The sequence below is a fragment of the Sinocyclocheilus grahami genome, unplaced genomic scaffold (assembly GCF_001515645.1).
Source record: "Sinocyclocheilus grahami isolate Dianchi unplaced genomic scaffold, SAMN03320097.WGS_v1.1 scaffold1643.1, whole genome shotgun sequence".
Classification (NCBI taxonomy): domain Eukaryota; kingdom Metazoa; phylum Chordata; class Actinopteri; order Cypriniformes; family Cyprinidae; genus Sinocyclocheilus; species Sinocyclocheilus grahami.
In genome coordinates, this window is record NW_015506822.1 from 82,565 (window position 1) to 101,450 (window position 18,886).

General features: G+C 37.1%; 1 pseudogene; it reads left to right on the forward strand.

The window, feature by feature from the left end:
* The first annotated feature begins 11,255 nt into the window (after nt 1–11,255).
* Nucleotides 11,256–16,791, forward strand: LOC107571744 (uncharacterized; annotated as a pseudogene).
* Nucleotides 16,792–18,886: the final 2,095 nt, after the last annotated feature.

Here is an 18,886-nt window from a genome sequence, read left to right on the forward strand (position 1 = left end):
TTTGCCAAGACATGCAGAATCTTGTCCATGAATGCTCAGTACTACCTGAGTGTACAATATTACAGAAAGTATGAATTGCAAGCAAATTAATTTGTTTGAATTCTCTGTCTCATTCTATTGTAGATTTTGGAGATACAGCAAATGAATAAATAAGTTCATGCTCTAGATTAAACTTTCCTTTTCTCACGGTTAAAATATATAAGCCAGTTTAAGATCTGTTAACTAGCGTCACTTCTGATTATTATATCTGCCTGCACGCAGTTCAGCTATAATAAGACAAACAGTGTCTGTAAATCTTGGTCCAAAATACCCAACTCTGGCCTACTTCCTCCTTTTTCTCCCACATTCAGCAATTCGTTTGTGCAACCATTTTGAATTAATGCACGTTATTACTTTTTAAACATCGACATCGAGTTGTATGGCATGATTTGTGCCACAGAGATGAATGATTCCTTTAAATCATGTAGCTTATTGAGAAGAAGCAAAGTTTTTCTCCTGGTGGATGATAAAATAGGCAAATCCATAAACTTACACCGAGGGAGCGATTAAAACAATATTGGGAGGATCAGAACTACAATAGTTTTTCTTTTATTTAACCTCTTAAATGCCGGTGGGCCCGTTGGCGCCCTTTTTTGTTGTTGTCTTTTTTCTCTGTCACATATCTTAGTAATAATCATAAATTACATATCATTTGAAAGCTTAAAACCTCAAAATTCATCAACCATTTTGAAATCGGACATTGCGTTACCATGGAAATGGTACTTTAAAATCTTTTGGCAGTCTCCTTCGCCTTAGTGGGTGGAGTCAGGTGTCATATTACAAAATGTATTATGGTCTTTTAGAATCAAAACTTTTTAGAATCTTGACAAAATACATATCGTCGGAAAGTCTCAAGATTCCATATTTCGTGGTTATTTTATAGAAGTAATATTGACAGAGATATTTAGACATTTGTGACATAATAAAAATTAAATGGACCGCTGTTTGCGGTATAACGCCCTAAATAAAATCTCTCAGAAACCTCAATTTTATGAGGACATAACTTATTTAGACATAAGGCTTTAATTTTATAGCAATTTTGGATTCAAAAATATTTATTTTATATAAAATATGGTACAGTGCATTTAAACGTCTTTTGTCACGTTGTGCTACTGTGTGGAGCACAGAGACGAAGGAGCGAAGAGACGAGGAGTAGAATTCAAACCAACAAGCTTTAATGCCATCCAGGGAACAAGGAAAACACACGTAATACGGGTAGACATGTACAATACCGGACGCCGAACTAAAGACAGGGAACACTATTTAAACACATGACAGGATGAGCAGAGGACGAGACCCACCTGCGATCAATGGAAATAAAACGGGGAACACCTGGAATCCAATCAGCATAATCAGGACAGGAACAGGAAACTAACCAAATATGGGCATAGGAAGGTACTTGGGGAGCAAGACACACACAAAACACGGAACAAAGTTTGACATCTTTAACTTTTTGATACTTTAATATTTGGAAATGATTCCACTTCTGCAATAATCTGCAGATTGCCTTCTTAAAAAAGAGTCCAACCTTAGGTCTGTATTCCAAAGCGTTCATGAATTATAACAATTAAAGTTTGAATAGTGCACTTTCACATCTACATTCAAAAATGGAGGGTGGCACTTAAAGGGTTAATCTAAGAATATATATATATTTTTTTTTTAATAAATAATAATTATAAATAAATTATTTATTTAATTTATTTTTGATGTTAAAAATAAAATTTTTTAACATTCACAACACAGGTGATTCTTCATTAAAATATGAGCAAAACTCCAACAAAAACAAGTTCTTCAGCTGATATTATGTCAGACTAAACTGGCAGAGTCTGTACCACCAGCACCTGTGAGTAAAACAATGCTCTTGTATAATGAAGCACTGCCGTGCAGCCAATAAGAGAGCTGTTTCTGTGCTGCTACACATGGGGAAGTGGTTACAGCGACTTCCCCTCACAAGATGTTGAAAGCATCAAAGTTTCCAACCGGAAACAGATGACACTCACAATGTCTCTGCAACTATCACAACGCGGTGTCTTTTTCCAAACAACTGACAAGTATATGCATCAATATATAATCAGTAGACATACACATTAAAATATAAGCAAATGTCTTAGATTTAGGCTACATCGATTTGATGTACCAATAAATGAAGAACCGAAAACATGCAATTGCTCAGTCATGTTGAAACCTTGTCAAGAGTAAATGTTTGGTGACATGTTTGAGGTGATAAGGTCATAAATTCTACATACTGTCTATTTTCAGGTATATTTTCTGCTTCAAGAAAAAAAAAATCTTGTTTTGTTAAGTGTTGTGGTAACTATAATATTCCAAAGCAAGGGCATCTGCGCAGGATTTGAAATCTGGAAAGCTCAGTGTTTCCATTTGTTTCACAATTGCATGTGTTTTGAATTAAATATCAAGAAAGTTATTTAGTTATGCTGCAATCAAACCGGTCTTACCTTGCAGGATAACTGTAACAAAACAATATTGGGAGGATCAGAACTACAATAGTTTTTCTTTTATTTAACCTCTTAAATGCCGGTGGGCCCGTTGGCGCCCTTTTTTGTTGTTGTCTTTTTTCTCTGTCACATATCTTAGTAATAATCATAAATTACATATCATTTGAAAGCTTAAAACCTCAAAATTCATCAACCATTTTGAAATCGGACATTGCGTTACCATGGAAATGGTACTTTAAAATCTTTTGGCAGTCTCCTTCGCCTTAGTGGGTGGAGTCAGGTGTCATATTACAAAATGTATTATGGTCTTTTAGAATCAAAACTTTTTAGAATCTTGACAAAATACATATCGTCGGAAAGTCTCAAGATTCCATATTTCGTGGTTATTTTATAGAAGTAATATTGACAGAGATATTTAGACATTTGTGACATAATAAAAATTAAATGGACCGCTGTTTGCGGTATAACGCCCTAAATAAAATCTCTCAGAAACCTCAATTTTATGAGGACATAACTTATTTAGACATAAGGCTTTAATTTTATAGCAATTTTGGATTCAAAAATATTTATTTTATATAAAATATGGTACAGTGCATTTAAACGTCTTTTGTCACGTTGTGCTACTGTGTGGAGCACAGAGACGAAGGAGCGAAGAGACGAGGAGTAGAATTCAAACCAACAAGCTTTAATGCCATCCAGGGAACAAGTAAAACACACGTAACACGGGTAGACATGTACAATACCGGACGCCGAACTAAAGACAGGGAACACTATTTAAACACATGACAGGATGAGCAGAGGACGAGACCCACCTGCGATCAATGGAAATAAAACGGGGAACACCTGGAATCCAATCAGCATAATCAGGACAGGAACAGGAAACTAACCAAATATGGGCATAGGAAGGTACTTGGGGAGCAAGACACACACAAAACACGGAACAAAGTTTGACATCTTTAACTTTTTGATACTTTAATATTTGGAAATGATTCCACTTCTGCAATAATCTGCAGATTGCCTTCTTAAAAAAGAGTCCAACCTTAGGTCTGTATTCCAAAGCGTTCATGAATTATAACAATTAAAGTTTGAATAGTGCACTTTCACATCTACATTCAAAAATGGAGGGTGGCACTTAAAGGGTTAATCTAAGAATATATATATATATATTTTTTAATAAATAATAATTATAAATAAATTATTTATTTAATTTATTTTTGATGTTAAAAATAAAATTTTTTAACATTCACAACACAGGTGATTCTTCATTAAAATATGAGCAAAACTCCAACAAAAACAAGTTCTTCAGCTGATATTATGTCAGACTAAACTGGCAGAGTCTGTACCACCAGCACCTGTGAGTAAAACAATGCTCTTGTATAATGAAGCACTGCCGTGCAGCCAATAAGAGAGCTGTTTCTGTGCTGCTACACATGGGGAAGTGGTTACAGCGACTTCCCCTCACAAGATGTTGAAAGCATCAAAGTTTCCAACCGGAAACAGATGACACTCACAATGTCTCTGCAACTATCACAACGCGGTGTCTTTTTCCAAACAACTGACAAGTATATGCATCAATATATAATCAGTAGACATACACATTAAAATATAAGCAAATGTCTTAGATTTAGGCTACATCGATTTGATGTACCAATAAATGAAGAACCGAAAACATGCAATTGCTCAGTCATGTTGAAACCTTGTCAAGAGTAAATGTTTGGTGACATGTTTGAGGTGATAAGGTCATAAATTCTATATACTGTCTATTTTCAGGTATATTTTCTGCTTCAAGAAAAAAAAAATCTTGTTTTGTTAAGTGTTGTGGTAACTATAATATTCCAAAGCAAGGGCATCTGCGCAGGATTTGAAATCTGGAAAGCTCAGTGTTTCCATTTGTTTCACAATTGCATGTGTTTTGAATTAAATATCAAGAAAGTTATTTAGTTATGCTGCAATCAAACCGGTCTTACCTTGCAGGATAACTGTAACAAAGTTCTGAATTTTGTACATTTCGGATATATTTAATGTCATCAACTTGCTCTTTAAAAAGTAAATGAGTTTGGCCCATGTACAACTCATACTAGCTTACTGCGAGTCCCTTGTGACAAGTACACTTATATATAGCATATAGCATAGCACATCTCTCTTCGACAAGCTGCTCAATTTATGTAATAATTCATAATCTGTATAAAATGAAAAGTACAAAATGAGTTACAGTATTTGCCTAAAGTTACTTTGGAGTTCAAATACCTACCTTAAATGCAATAGTAATAGTGATGCTTGCCTTAGCAAACACTATCAATAAGAGTTGATTCCTAAACAAACAGACTAAATATTTGGTAACACTATTTTAAGGACCAATTCCCTCTAACTAGTTGCACATTAGCATGCATATTACAAGCATATTGGCTATTTAAAGCATATATTAATGCCTTGTTCTGCATGACCATATTTTAGATCCCATAATCATGCCCTATACCTACATTTAACATCTACCTTACTAACTATTAATAAGAAGCAAGTTCTGTTAATTGTGAAATATGTTTCCTATTCTAAAGTTTTACCAAATATGTTGACGTTCAAATGTCATTTTTTTGCACATTAGCATGCATATTACAAGCATATTGGCTATTTAAAGCATATATTAATGCCTTGTTCTGCATGACCATATTTTAGATCCCATAATCATGCCCTATACCTACATTTAACATCTACCTTACTAACTATTAATAAGAAGCAAGTTAGCAGTTTATTGAGGGAAAACTGTTAATTGTGAAATATGTTTCCTATTCTAAAGTTTTACCAAATATGTTGACGTTCAAATGTCATTTTTGAGGCTGCAGTCTTGTTAGCATTTACCACAGAATTAAATATTAATGTAAGACGTTAGAAAACCTACAAACAGATATATTTTGCAGCATTCCATGATTCGGAAGAAAAATAACTTAACTCATTTTCACAGTTCTCTGTCAAGTCAAGTCAAGTCACCTTTATTTATATAGCGCTTTTAACAATACAGATTGTGTCAAAGCAACTGAACAGCATTAATTAGGAAAATAGTGTGCCAATAATGCAAAATGACAATCGTAAATACTCATTTTTCAGTTAAAGACAGTTCATCATTGGATTCAGTGATGTCAACATCCAGCTCAGTTCAGTTTAAATAGTATCTTTGCAATCATTTGCAAGCAAGTCTACGATAATCGCTGGAAATGAAGTGTCCTCAACTAAGCAAGCCAGAGGCGACAGCGGCAAGGAACCAAAACTCCATCGGTGACAGAATGGAGAAAAAATGGAGAAATGGAGAATTTTTTTTTTCTCCATCTCAGAATGTAGCCTAGTAGCTATAATGTTGCTGCAGTAATGCTTTTTAAAATCGCCGAGATGCTATCATTCCTTAGTAGTTATTTTAGTCTGAGGAAAACAGTCATTACAGACCCAGACAGACTGTTGACTTTGGGGTAACCTGATAGAAAAACAGTCTCCTGTTTGTTTCTCCATCAAGCACTCGGGCACAGTGTTTTAGCTCAGCTGGTGTGCCGTTCTATGATTCCTGTCATAGTGCTTGTATACTTTAGCTGTTATGCTTGAAACACTAAACCTCTTCATCATAAGTACAGCCTGAGACGAAAAAAAAAGTATGCTTTGAGGCTAAAACTTATGCATGTGGAATATTTTTCTGGATGATTTTTTGTATCATTCAGTGGATAGTCCAAAACTATTAGACATTGTGTTTTAGCAAATATCACACTGATATGGGTGTGGTGTTATTTGTTCTGTTTGCCGTGTCAAACAATGTAACAATATAATGATTAATATTGATTAACAATTAACCCAGTCATAAGAAAAGAGTCAGTAGTTTGAGATATTTTCCACAGTGCCTTCTGCACAGTTTAAACAACTTAATGCTCAAAAGCAAATCTGCCCATGTCATCTTTATGTCTGGGCCATAATCAATAATCATCAGTACAACATACAGGTAGAGATACAGCATCCTGGTCTAGCATTTTAACTCCTTTTTTCATAAAAACAATTAAAATGACTTATTTATGACAACAATTTACAGAACTGTGGAATTAGACAAGTCTTAGGCACCAGAGACACTACTAAATCATCTTGTTACTTGATTAGAGTCAGCTGTGACAAGTATTTGAACAGAATAGACAACCCACTGAATCTAGTCCTATTTGTCTGAGGAAAAAACATCACTTACCTTGGTTTATCTGGCAGCTTTAATGACTAGGTGATGGGGTCATAAATAAGTTTTCTGTAAAATGCCTCTCTTTCCTGTTTAACGGTGGACACCACCCAACCCACATGCAGCAGGGTGCTGAGCTGTAGCACTTCTGTTAGTCACTGACACTTCACTTACTTCCTGCCTGACACGGAAGTTCAGGTCTAAACCTGTTTCTGCATTCCATCTGACGCTGAAAAGTAGTGGCACAGTTGAGATTGTGCATGAGACAAGCCAACCAGAGCTAGTTTATTATTTCTCTTTAGATTACATATTGGTCAATGATTGATAAGCATTTCTCTCTGTTAATAATTAATGCCATTTTTATGACACATGCTTCAACATAAAGTGAATGTCATTTTTATAAACCTGCTTGCTAGTGCATTTTTGTTGTGAAGGCAATTGCATGCCTGAATGAAGTATACAAATAATTAATGTTATAGAAGTAGCTCACCCAAAATGAAAATGTAAGTTGGAGTTTGTTTCTTCATCAGAATAGATTTGGAGAAATTTAGCATTACATCACTTGCTCTCCAATGGCTCTGCAGTGAATGGGTGCCGTCGGAATGAGAGTCCAAACAGCTGATGAAAACATCACAATAATCCACACAACTTCTTGTGACTTGAAAATCAGTTTGTATTGAGCAAATCCTTCATTAAGGTGTTTTAACTTTAGAATCCGTTGTTGTCCCCTCACACCAAAATTCATATTTGACACATTTGTTCAGAACTGTTTTGGGCTGTTTTCGCTTGTCTGTGAATATTTTTCTCCTGATTAAGACGAGACAACTTATTCACTAGAGAAAGCAAACATGCTCCAAAGCACAATTCCTTACTTTTTCAAGCTAAACTCATAGAATAGAGACTGTCCAACTTAATCATGCCTAGACAAGGATTTACCGATGTTTCTTTAGTCACCTTTATTTGTATAGCACTTTATACAATACTGATTTTGTCAAAGAAGCTGTACGGTGTCAAACAGGAAAATAGTTTGTCAATGATGCAAGAAGACAATAACAGAGTCATTTTTCCAGCTAAAGTCATCATCCAGTTCAGCTCTCTTCCAATAGTGTCTGTGCAATAAGTCAATCGCCCCCAACTAAGCAAGCCAAAGGCGACAGTAGCAAGGAACCAAAACTCCATCGGTGACAGAAATGGAGAAAAAACCTTAGGAGAAACCAGGCTCAGTCTGGGTTCTCCTCTGGCCAGACGAAACCAGCATGGATATGCAATCATGTGGCTGTGCAAACAATCTCAGGTCCATGTTGTTGTGGTGAGTTGGAAGCAGCTGGATGTAGATAGATGCAGCCAATTAAGCCACTTTGGGAATTTCTTCTAAGGCAATACAAACTTAAATTTGTTTAGCACAAGTCCTAAAAGGACACAGTTTCAGGACATTTAAGGACCATTCGAGACAACAACACATGTACTGTATTAACCTCATCTTCACATGGCTGTAAGCCTACTGTATCCAAACTTTATACTCTTTTTAAAAGAGTATGGGAATCTCACCATTTGCAACTAGTTATCTGCTCTTATTAGGACTTTTTTATGTGGTCTTATTCTCCCTATGAGCTTTCCTTAGAAGCCCCTTCCAGCTCCAGTAGGAGAAATAGACCACCCGTTTTGAGACGTCAACACTGTATGGCACAAACCAAAACATCTGAGACACCAAAATAATGCCTTATTCTTTTTGTTAGTCTGTACCAAGTTACTGACATGATTTCAAACACAAAAGTTGATCCATCAACAGCAAGAAAACACAAACGTGTATTAAACTTAAACTCTGCGGACCCAGATACGGGTCCAAAATTGCGTTAAAAATGTTAAAATGAAAGTATTTGATATATATACAAATACCATTTAATATCAGTGTGTTCTTATTGATTGTGTGACTGACTCCAACCACAAAGGCACATATGTTCATCTAAAAGAATAGTTTATCCATTACATCACTCTGCAGTGAATGGGTGCCGTCAGAATGAGAGTCCAAACAATTCCATTATTGAGACGTTTTTAATAATGCTTTCTATTTAAAGTTAAAACACCTTGATGGATTTATTCATTACAAAGACGCAGCTTTCACTTCACAAGATATTAATTGATGGACTGGCATCGTCTGTAATGCTACATTTCTCTAAATCTATTTCGATGAAGAAACAAACTCATCTACAACTGAGAGTAAACTAGCACATTTTAATTTCTTTGTGTGAAATTAAACTATTAAATTAACTATTAACTATTCCTTAACTGACTAATTCTATGCAGAGAATAAAAGCAGATTATAAACAGCTGGAGAGGTGAGCACATTTGGCAAAAAATGACAGCTTAGCTCATGAGTCATGGCCTGATCTGAAAATTGAACAGACATACTTAAGCACTTTTCATAGAAAGTACACTAGGTCTCAAGTGACTCCAAAGGCCCTTATGGTGGGGTAAGAGGGGACGTGGTCTTTAAAAACCATTAGGCCACAGTTGACTCATTATTCTGGTTTAACACGGGTCTGTACTATTCAGCACTATCAAACACTCTGGTCCTTCATTACAGTCATTATAATGGAAAATACACATTTCACAGCTTAAACCATCATTGTAACCTAATTAAAATGTCTTAGCAACTCAAACTTCACATTCTTATATCTTGATTATTATGTGCATATGTGTCCAAGCAATAGCACCCCCTGCTGAAATCAGCTGATATAAAATCATCCAAGGAATAGTGGAAGAATTGTTTAGAATATTCAAACAGCTATGTATAGTGCAGGGTATGGCTAAACATCATCCTTAAATGACTGCATTTCTTTCAGAAATGTATTATTTATTTATTTATTTAAACACAAAAGAAGATATTTTGAAGAAAGTGGATAATCAAATACTGACTTCCATAGTATTTTTTGTTGTTGTTGTAATTTTAATTATTCTTTTTTTTTTCTGTATTATGGTAGTCAATGGGGACCAGCAACTGATTGGTTACCTACATTCTTGAAAATATATTCTATGATGTTTAGTGGAAAAAAGAAACTATACAGGTTTGGAACTATTGAGGGTGAGTAAATGAGTTTTCATTTTTGGGTGAACTATCTCTTTAAAGTAAAAATGTGAAGTTGAATTTTCATTATTTGCCTTTTTTGATGATTATCCAAATTTCAAGATGCATATATAACATTACAGCCAACAATAACTCAACAATCTCATTTTGCCTTTAAATATATATTTTGATTAACCAACACCCCATAGAAGATCCTAAAGCCATGAATGCTAATTAAAGCTCTTTAATTATTAGTCAGCAAGAGCTCTGGATTCCCGTCTCTCCTCTCCGAAAGTATGTCTAGTATAGCAGGTTGAACTCTAGCAAATAAACTTTGACCCTTTATGACTTCTTCTTCTGCATGACAGATTCTGAATGACAGACAACAGCTGTTTAAACAATCAAAATCCGGTCTGTCTTAAAAAAAAAAAAAAAAAAAAAAAAAAACTGACATGGCCACAAACAAAGGTGATACTGGTCTTAACACAAGTTCTCATTACCCAAGAAGACACCTCTAATAAAAACTTGCACAGCACCCTATAAATTCCTGTCTTTGGCCAAATTGTTATACTGGAAGATATAGTTCGTTTAAAATAGGAAGAGCCTGGCAAAAAATACAATACAATCTTTTTTTTTTTTGGGCTGAACCACCCTTTTCAGTGAGATATTGTTATGTGTAAACCAGACTTTTTGTGTTAAAAGTGTCAATTCGAACATTGTCAAATATATCACACTAAAAGAAAAATAAACATCAATGGTTGAAAAACATATGAAAGACAGGGAGAATGAGGGGTTAAACTCAGACTGGGGAAACCTGATGCTAATTGAGTCTTTGGAATGTCCCATAAGGGCTGTGTCCTGAAACTTAGCGAGCTGCCTAAATAGACTGCATTGTTGGCCATGATAAGCGGGTACAGCAGTTTTAGGACAATATTTGGTGCTTTATTGTGCATTTTAGGAACTTGTAGACATTGGTTTTTGGGCATCATGCATGCAGCAATTTTGGGTGTAATTAGCACACAGAGCAACATAAGCATACATGCATTGATGTTGGGCACTATATGTGTGTGCAGGACAAGAGAACTCCATTTACCGTGTCTCAAAACTAAACTGAGCTTCTTACCTAAACAGCATTTTTGGATGTCATAGCATTCCTAAATGCATCCAAAAATGCAACATAGGCCCATGATTCCCACAATTGCTGCTTACATTGCCCAAAAAATATGTTATTGTACATATGATGCTCAAAAATGATGTATGTGTGCATAGATGTTCAAAACAGTTTTTCATCTGCCTGTCATGGGCAAAAGTGCAGCTTGCACGTCACCAATTATGCTTAAAATGCTACACAAAATTATGATTCCTAGAAATGCTGCATGTACATGTGGTGCCTAAAAATGGTTCCTAGATAGGGAGCTCACCAATTTTTGAGAAACAGCCCGTGACGTTCTCCTTCAGAAGTGTTTAGAGTGGCTCACACACACACTGCAGTGGAGTAGAGATGCTCACCTCCTGCTGTATTTTCACTGACATTCCAACAGAAGACAGCTGCAGGTAAAAACATCTTACTATTTAAAGAGTTTATCTGCGGATTTAAACATACAAGAACAAAATCAAAACATCTTTATGTTCCGGATCAGGCTGGACTAAATGATAACAGAGTTTTTTTTCTGTGCTTTTAGTATATAGTGTGTAACATCAATCGGCTCTTTTAAACGCGTTTTCCCGCACGAGTCATAATTGTTATATTGTTTATTTAGGTGGATAAATGATTAAACAATGTCATCATCCAAAAATACGCTTTTGTTGCTGGTTTATGTATTATGCACGTTCCGCTCTGCGCGCTCGGGGGACTCTGGAGACGCCAGACCCTGCTCTGGATTTCACTGTCCGGGGGGGAGATCGGCCAGACCACCGCGACAACACAATCCGACAACACAGAGCAGATCAATAAATCACCATCATGCCCCCTCCAGCTTTCCATCTGAACATCACGCAGCGCTTCTGTCCCAGCGCAGGCGGTCTGGAGACCAGACAAGGGAAACCGTCCAGACGCGCGTCGCTGGATTTTTTGGTCCTGTGTGCACAGACTGTATTACTCCTCAAAGACCAGACCATGTTATGAACGAAACCAGAGAATGTAAAGGAACTGAGTGCCGTCTGCCTATGAGGATACGACTGAAGCCCCAAACGAGACCCTGTGCTGGAGACGGGTGTGTGCTCGGGACCAGCCAACCGCCCCTCATCCATGTGGCAGACAGAGCCGCTCAGATTCTGGGGGAATTTCCGGACATTGGATATCCCGCATCAGAGAGTGGGCCTCCTCTGGGAGTTCAACTCACTTGTGACATCAAACCAGGTGAATTGTGGTTCCAGCTGTTCTGCACTTGAATTAGAGTATCTTGTTTCAAAACTGGTGTAACAATTAAGTAAACAGAGTAGGCTATTGTATTAATATAGTTGATTAAAAATGACATATAGCATTTACATATATATAGCATAGTATTACCATGTGCTTTATTAAACCAAGGTAATATCATGGTATTGTCTACAGTACCTTGGACTGTGTAATATATCTTACACCATTTAAAAATACCATGGTATTATTTGAAGTATATTGAACCATGTGATGTACCTTTCCACTATCATAAAGGTACCATGGTATAGGTTTTTGGTCATGTACTGTGGTAATTTCATGGTATAAATCAGGTCCTTCCAGCCTACAAAGTCACCTGATTATTTTAGTTTTACATATTATATTTTAATAAAATTATTGGTTTACTTTTTAAATTTATTTTAAGGTGTCCTTGTTACACGTTAGATGTACTTACTATTATAATAACGATTAATTATGCATAATTACACGCAAGTAACCCTAAGCCATACTCAAATCCTAACCCTAACCATATAGTAAGTATATGTAGTTCATTAATATTACTCAGTACTTATATGTATGATTACACTGTAACAAGGACACCTTAATATAAAGTGTAACCAAATTATTTTTATTAAATATAATTATACATTTATAGATGATTGGATTTATTTGAATTTAATTTATATCATACTTTTTCAAAGCCCCTGCAGACAACTGGTTCTGGTGTTTGGTAGTCTAATCCAAACTGCCTAGAGGAAATCTCTTTAATGAAGAAGGGTCACCTGTTTTTGCTTGTGTGAGACATTTGAGTAAATTTACAGACATCACATTTTCTTTGAAAAATATGAGATGCATGCCACAGGCTGGGTATACAGAGTATACAGTACAAACTATCAGGCTCCATAAAACTTATTAGACTTATACTTTATTCAATTTTAATGTAAGTAGTGGAATTTGCATGCATCAATGATTAGCAGAATTTGACAGCTGGCCCTAGAACTATTATTGCAATCATACACATCTGCTTGGCTACACAGAGGGTCGTAGAGCTGCAGAACCGCTGGCAGTCAGCTGTCGAGAAATTGCAGACTACTTTGATCTATTTCCATAGTTTTAGCACAGGATTTGAAAAAAAAAAAATAGCACTTGGTTTTAAAAATATGGGAGGGAGGAATCATTTTTGGTTTAAAAAATGATGAAATCACTTTGACCTTCACGTATCAAAATTATTCAGAGAATTTCTTGTTTGGATCATATTTAAATAAACTATTAGTGTTGATTTACTTCAAAATAATTGTTCTTATGTATAGCAAAATATATTTACTATTTAGTTTGATGGGACCAGTGTATCTATTAATGGAAATGTATATTCCTTTCTGAAAGCTCATTATACACTTGTATTTTATAATAAGACATTATAGGGCTGTTACGAATAAAATGAAATCAGTAGTAACAAAACCGATCTTTCCACTGCAGAAGAAACAGAAGCAGCTGAAGTGGCATTTAGATGCAGCAAGTGACTGTCTCAATGTGAATAATTGAGGCATTCATTCAAATGATTAGTTCAGACTGCTGATTCATTCAAGAATGAAGCAAGTGCTTTATGAATGGACCAGTGAATCATTGATTCAAATGATTAATTCAAAAACGCTGAATCATTCAGTAAGGAAACACTGCAGATGCGCGACTGTTCTGCTGTGATCTTTGTTTGGAATTATTTGGAATTGGCAAAAACAGTCAACAGTGGCAATATTGTAAGTCACTTAATATTAACTATTCGTTTGAAATCTTGTATAAAATTGATGTCAAATTTGCAATCTTGGTTTTCAGGGAAAACTGCACTCTCTTAGTTGTGTCATGTTGCTTAAATATATGTTATAAATATAAAAACTAAATTTTTACCGCAGTATGTTTCTTCTGTGTGCAGTTGTGTTCATTTGTTTTGATTTCTTGTTACTGTCAATACATTATCTATTAGCTATTTATAGCCATTTACACAAAATGTAATAAAATCAGAATCATTCTCATCTAAATTTCGGTGCTTCCCTAATTAGATGCTTTAATCAAATTTGTTGTCTGGTCAGGCGAGTAAAATTCTCTTTCACTTGCCCCTTCAAAAAATCCACTTGTCCCAGACCAGCATGAATGTCGAGCCCTGTTACTGTATATAAAATTCAACCCACCAAAGTGGCTAGTGGGAATGACCACTGCTGAGATCCACCCGCATTTGGTGGGTTGGCGGGTGTTAATGTCAAGCCCTGGTTATAGCCACTTAGTTACTCTTTCTTTTTTTTTTACTAGGAGAGAATGAGGTCCCTGCCGAGGATGCACTTATCCTACATCTACAGCTGGCAAAGGGACAAGAGAAGCTGGTGGAGGCTTTGAGAGCTCAGCAAGTAGTGATTCGTGATCTGCAGCAGAGACTGGTGGAACAGCAGGGGGCCCTCCTCTCCCAGCAGCGGGAGATACTTGACCAGCAGCGCCGCATGTACGAGCAGATGGATGTTGTGAAGGCTCAGTACGGTCTGCTTTCTGAGACCGTCAAGCAATTCTCGTTCCAAGGCTTGCAGGGAGAACTGCAAAGCTATTTTGAAGGCCACCTGGTCGGCCTTCAGAACCAAGCACGTAGCCACCTGCAAAAGTCCTATGCTGTGCATAAGGTAGATGTAGATGCCAAAGGGGTGAATGTAGTTGGAGATGCAGGTCACCCTGTGTTGGGCTGTCAAATTGCTTGTGGGCCTGAAGAATACTGCGACTTCCGGAAGGATCCACCACAGTGTGAAAGGTGCACTATGTGTCCCCCTGGATTCTTCCTGGTGTCGCAATGCTCCCCGACTGCTGATAGGATGTGCCAGGTGACAGTGTGGCAGCAATTGTATTATGCATGCAACACATAAGATTTCAATGAAGAGCAGACTAAGTTATATGTCTTAATCTTTAACATGTCTTTGAGTAACATGAAATCTATCAACAGGACAGGGATGAATGCCTAGAATTACCAAGCCTGTGTGGAGAGCAAGTAAAATGTCTTAATACCCCAGGTAAGCAAAAAGAAAACTTAATGCCACCCAGTGTCTTCCTTTAAATGGTCTCTTGGGATTCACCAAGCTACTTTTTGTTTCATTCTTCAGGAGGGTTTCGTTGTCTTGGTGTCTCTGAAAGGGAGATGTCCACAGGGCTGTGTGGTCATGAATACTTCTACAATCAGGAACTTCAGGAGTGCCAGGCTTGCTTAGACTGTGATGGCGAGCCTGTTGGCGTTCCTTGTACTTTCACCAGTGATGCTGTATGTGGAACTGTGACTGAGAACAAGCTCTCGCAGTCTTGGACTGCTTCAGTTGCCATACCACCTACAAAGTCGAAGAGTACTTCCATCTATCCAGGGCTACAGCTCAATATTCATGGCAAAGAAGGAAACAACCTGCTGACCAAACATGATGATTACCTCAACCTCCAACAACATGGACTGGTCTGGATAGACTACAACTTTGCACTAAAGCATAGCTGCAGGAACTTTCTCCAAGTTGGGATATGGATAAATGGCAGCGAAGAGGAGGGTAGAGACCTCAGCGGAGTTCGAATTGAGCAACCTGAAAGGAAGTTCTTCCAGGGTGTGACTGTAAGTACAGCAGTCGAGGTGGAACCCAATCATACTCTGACACTCATGCTGAAGAGTCCCAACCAATACTGCAACCAGAGTAAAGATATTCAAGCCTATGAGCTTGGAGGAGCTTCGTTCAGCTTGCTCTGGCTATCCCATGACACTGGTGCTGTGGCTATGACTGCTCAGATGTCCACAGCAGCCCACTACCAGAGCAACTATCGCCCCACCTTCCGTATAGCCACTGTCTCTGATCCCTACATAGTGGCCCTGACCCATGACAGCCGTGGGGTGCGTTTCACGGAAACCGGTGTGGTGAAGTTTGTACTCCAACAGGCCATCTATTCAATGGGCCATTCTTGTGTTCGAGAAGGTTTCTCGCTGATTGCCTACATCAACAGAAATGGCACTAACCAGGAGGTGCTACGCTCCTTTAAGTCTGGTGTTAACTACAGAGACACCTCCATCACCCTTTCTGGGGCCACAAGGGTAGACAGCGAAGACAGGCTCAATTTTGAAGTTATCGCCCCATCTCAGTGCAATGTCCGCTACTTTGGTGATAGTTCTGGTATTAGTATGCTCAGCTTGATCTGGATCCCTACTGCTGTCTCCTCCATGTTCACCGCCACTGTCTTAAGAACAGGTCTACCCTCTGGGGCAGTACGAAATAAACCCCTGCTCTTTAGGCAGATGAGCCCGAATACAGACCAAATGCGACTAGCTGGGTCAGGTGAGCCGCATGCTCAGAGAAATTTTGTGTTTTCTGAGCCCGGGACTATCAGTGTGGCCCTCAACCTAAAACTGATCCACTCCTGCAGTGTGGCGAAGCTGACCCTTTACCAGCAAGGTACAAATGGAGGTCAGGCCACATCCTTGGCCCAGCAGGTGGGTGGACATATGCCTGAAGGTAGTGAATGGGCCAGCGTGGGGCTGAGAACTTCTTTCGAAGTGCAGAATGGTGCTGCCATTTATGTTTCTCTGGACTGCGTTCGTGGCCGGATCAACCAGATCACCCATGAGGGAGGCACCAACATCTCCATTCTTTGGTTGGCGTCATGATCCCAAGTATGCAATCTTAGATCTAAGGTGTTGTAATTAACTGAAAAATTGCTTTGGAAAAACTGAAGCTTTCATAAGACAAAGAAAACTTTATACGGATGGACTATCAAAACAATGGTTCATTTTTAATAGCTGAAATGCAAAGGTGCTATTAATACTCCTCTAGTGTTCAGATTCAGTATTTATTGGTGTTATGTGAGGAGCAAGGGGGATGTATTATACTGTAACAATTCAGTTACAGAAACAAAAATATGAATACATTTTTTTCCTGGCTGGAACAATGAACTAATATAAACTTTAAAAAGTACTTTTTAAGTGCTTTGGCTGGTTGAGCAGTGACCAATTTCTTTCCCAAGGGAGTAAATGCTTTTCATATCTGTTTGATTTGGAATCAGTGTAAATGTTCACAAACAGTATTCTTGTGTGTGTTTGTTAGAAAGTATGTTTGTTAAAGAGTAAGAATGTGTATTTGTGAGCCGATGTGATGATTTAGCTGCACTTTATCAATACTGAAGTGCAGTATGTTGTACAGTGCACAATTATATTAAACAGACACAAATGTGTCCATTCATGCTAAGTTACAGTATGTGGCATATGTCTTCTATTACTCTGAATACTGTTGCCATGTGTTGTCTTTGCATACCATGTTTAATTGCTTCTGTATGTTCTCAAAATACAGATACAAACAGTGAAAGTAACAACTATTTGGCAACATTAATGTCATGTCTGCCTTAAACCTGCACAATTTGAAGCAACAACTGGTAATATTGTTGAATGAAAAAAATGTAGTGTAAAATTTTATTAAACACAATTAAAGTCATAACTATTTTGCCAGAAAAAATAATATGCTTCTTAATATTTTATTAAAGCTTTTTGGTGGATCTATGAAATACAATCTACTTGAAAGACCAAATGGACTGTACTGTTCGTACAGTATATTGTAACCATGTTCTATACTTGTTTAGAAGAGAACAAGTTATTTTCACTCCATTTTTACATAAAATATTGCTTGATAATGTCACCTTGGTTGATTTGTAAAATCTAGCATGTTACATGTGGTTGTTATTGGATTTATTTGAGGACACTGGTTGTTTCGTAATTGCAAATAAAATACACTTACCAGTTTTTACTAACCCATACATTCAGGATCCAGGTGTCCACCCATAGCTGATTCCAGATGGGTACCAGACATCCTTCCACTGGGCAAAGCATCAACCTCAAGAGGGCAGCAGTTTGGTGAAACCTCAAATGGCAGTACTGTAACAGTAAAGGACATCTTTATACTGAACTACTAAAGTGTGATAAAGAGCTATGTTCATCAGAGCTAATAGTGCCTGAGATGTATTTGCAATACTTTTTCTTGGAAATATTTGGTAGTACACATGGTAGTAAAAACAATTGAATATTTGCTGAAACATGACTAACAGTGCTTAAATTAGCAAGAAAACTGAATGTGAGAAACAACAGAATGTATTTGTCTGCAACGGGAATGGAAAGCAGGTGTGTGGCGTGCTTGAACCAGATGTTTCTGGTGTAGATCAAATTAGATGTTGCTGCATACAAAACATATCCATATAAAACACTATGTTTAGGAAGAGAGACAGATATCAACTAGAGAGAGAGAGGGAGAGAGAGCTGTATAAATAGTTAATATGGATGTTTTTATTTCGATATGTGATTTTTAGATTGTGGAGGATTGTTTTTAGCTCTTTTACAGTATGTTTTACAGTATACAAACAGGCTAACATTTAATCAAAAAGTACTACTAATATACTAATAGAAAGGTAATCAAAAAGTACTATACTAAAATACTAATACAAAGTTCTTTCAAAACAGAAAATGAAGATCAGGTTTTCTGTTTTAAAATTTATAAACAGTTATCGATGCCAAAGGAAGGGTTAACTGGGAAATATTTCTCTTGACAGCATAATTATTTTGATATGTGTGGTGTTTATGCTGTGTTATCCTCTCCAAGCATCTCTGCCCAGTTCACATAAAGCAGACCATCTAAATCTTCATTAAGATCTGTAAACAGACCATTTGCTCTTACACAAATTAAAATATTTAATGACAATGGATTACAACTGCAGCAAGA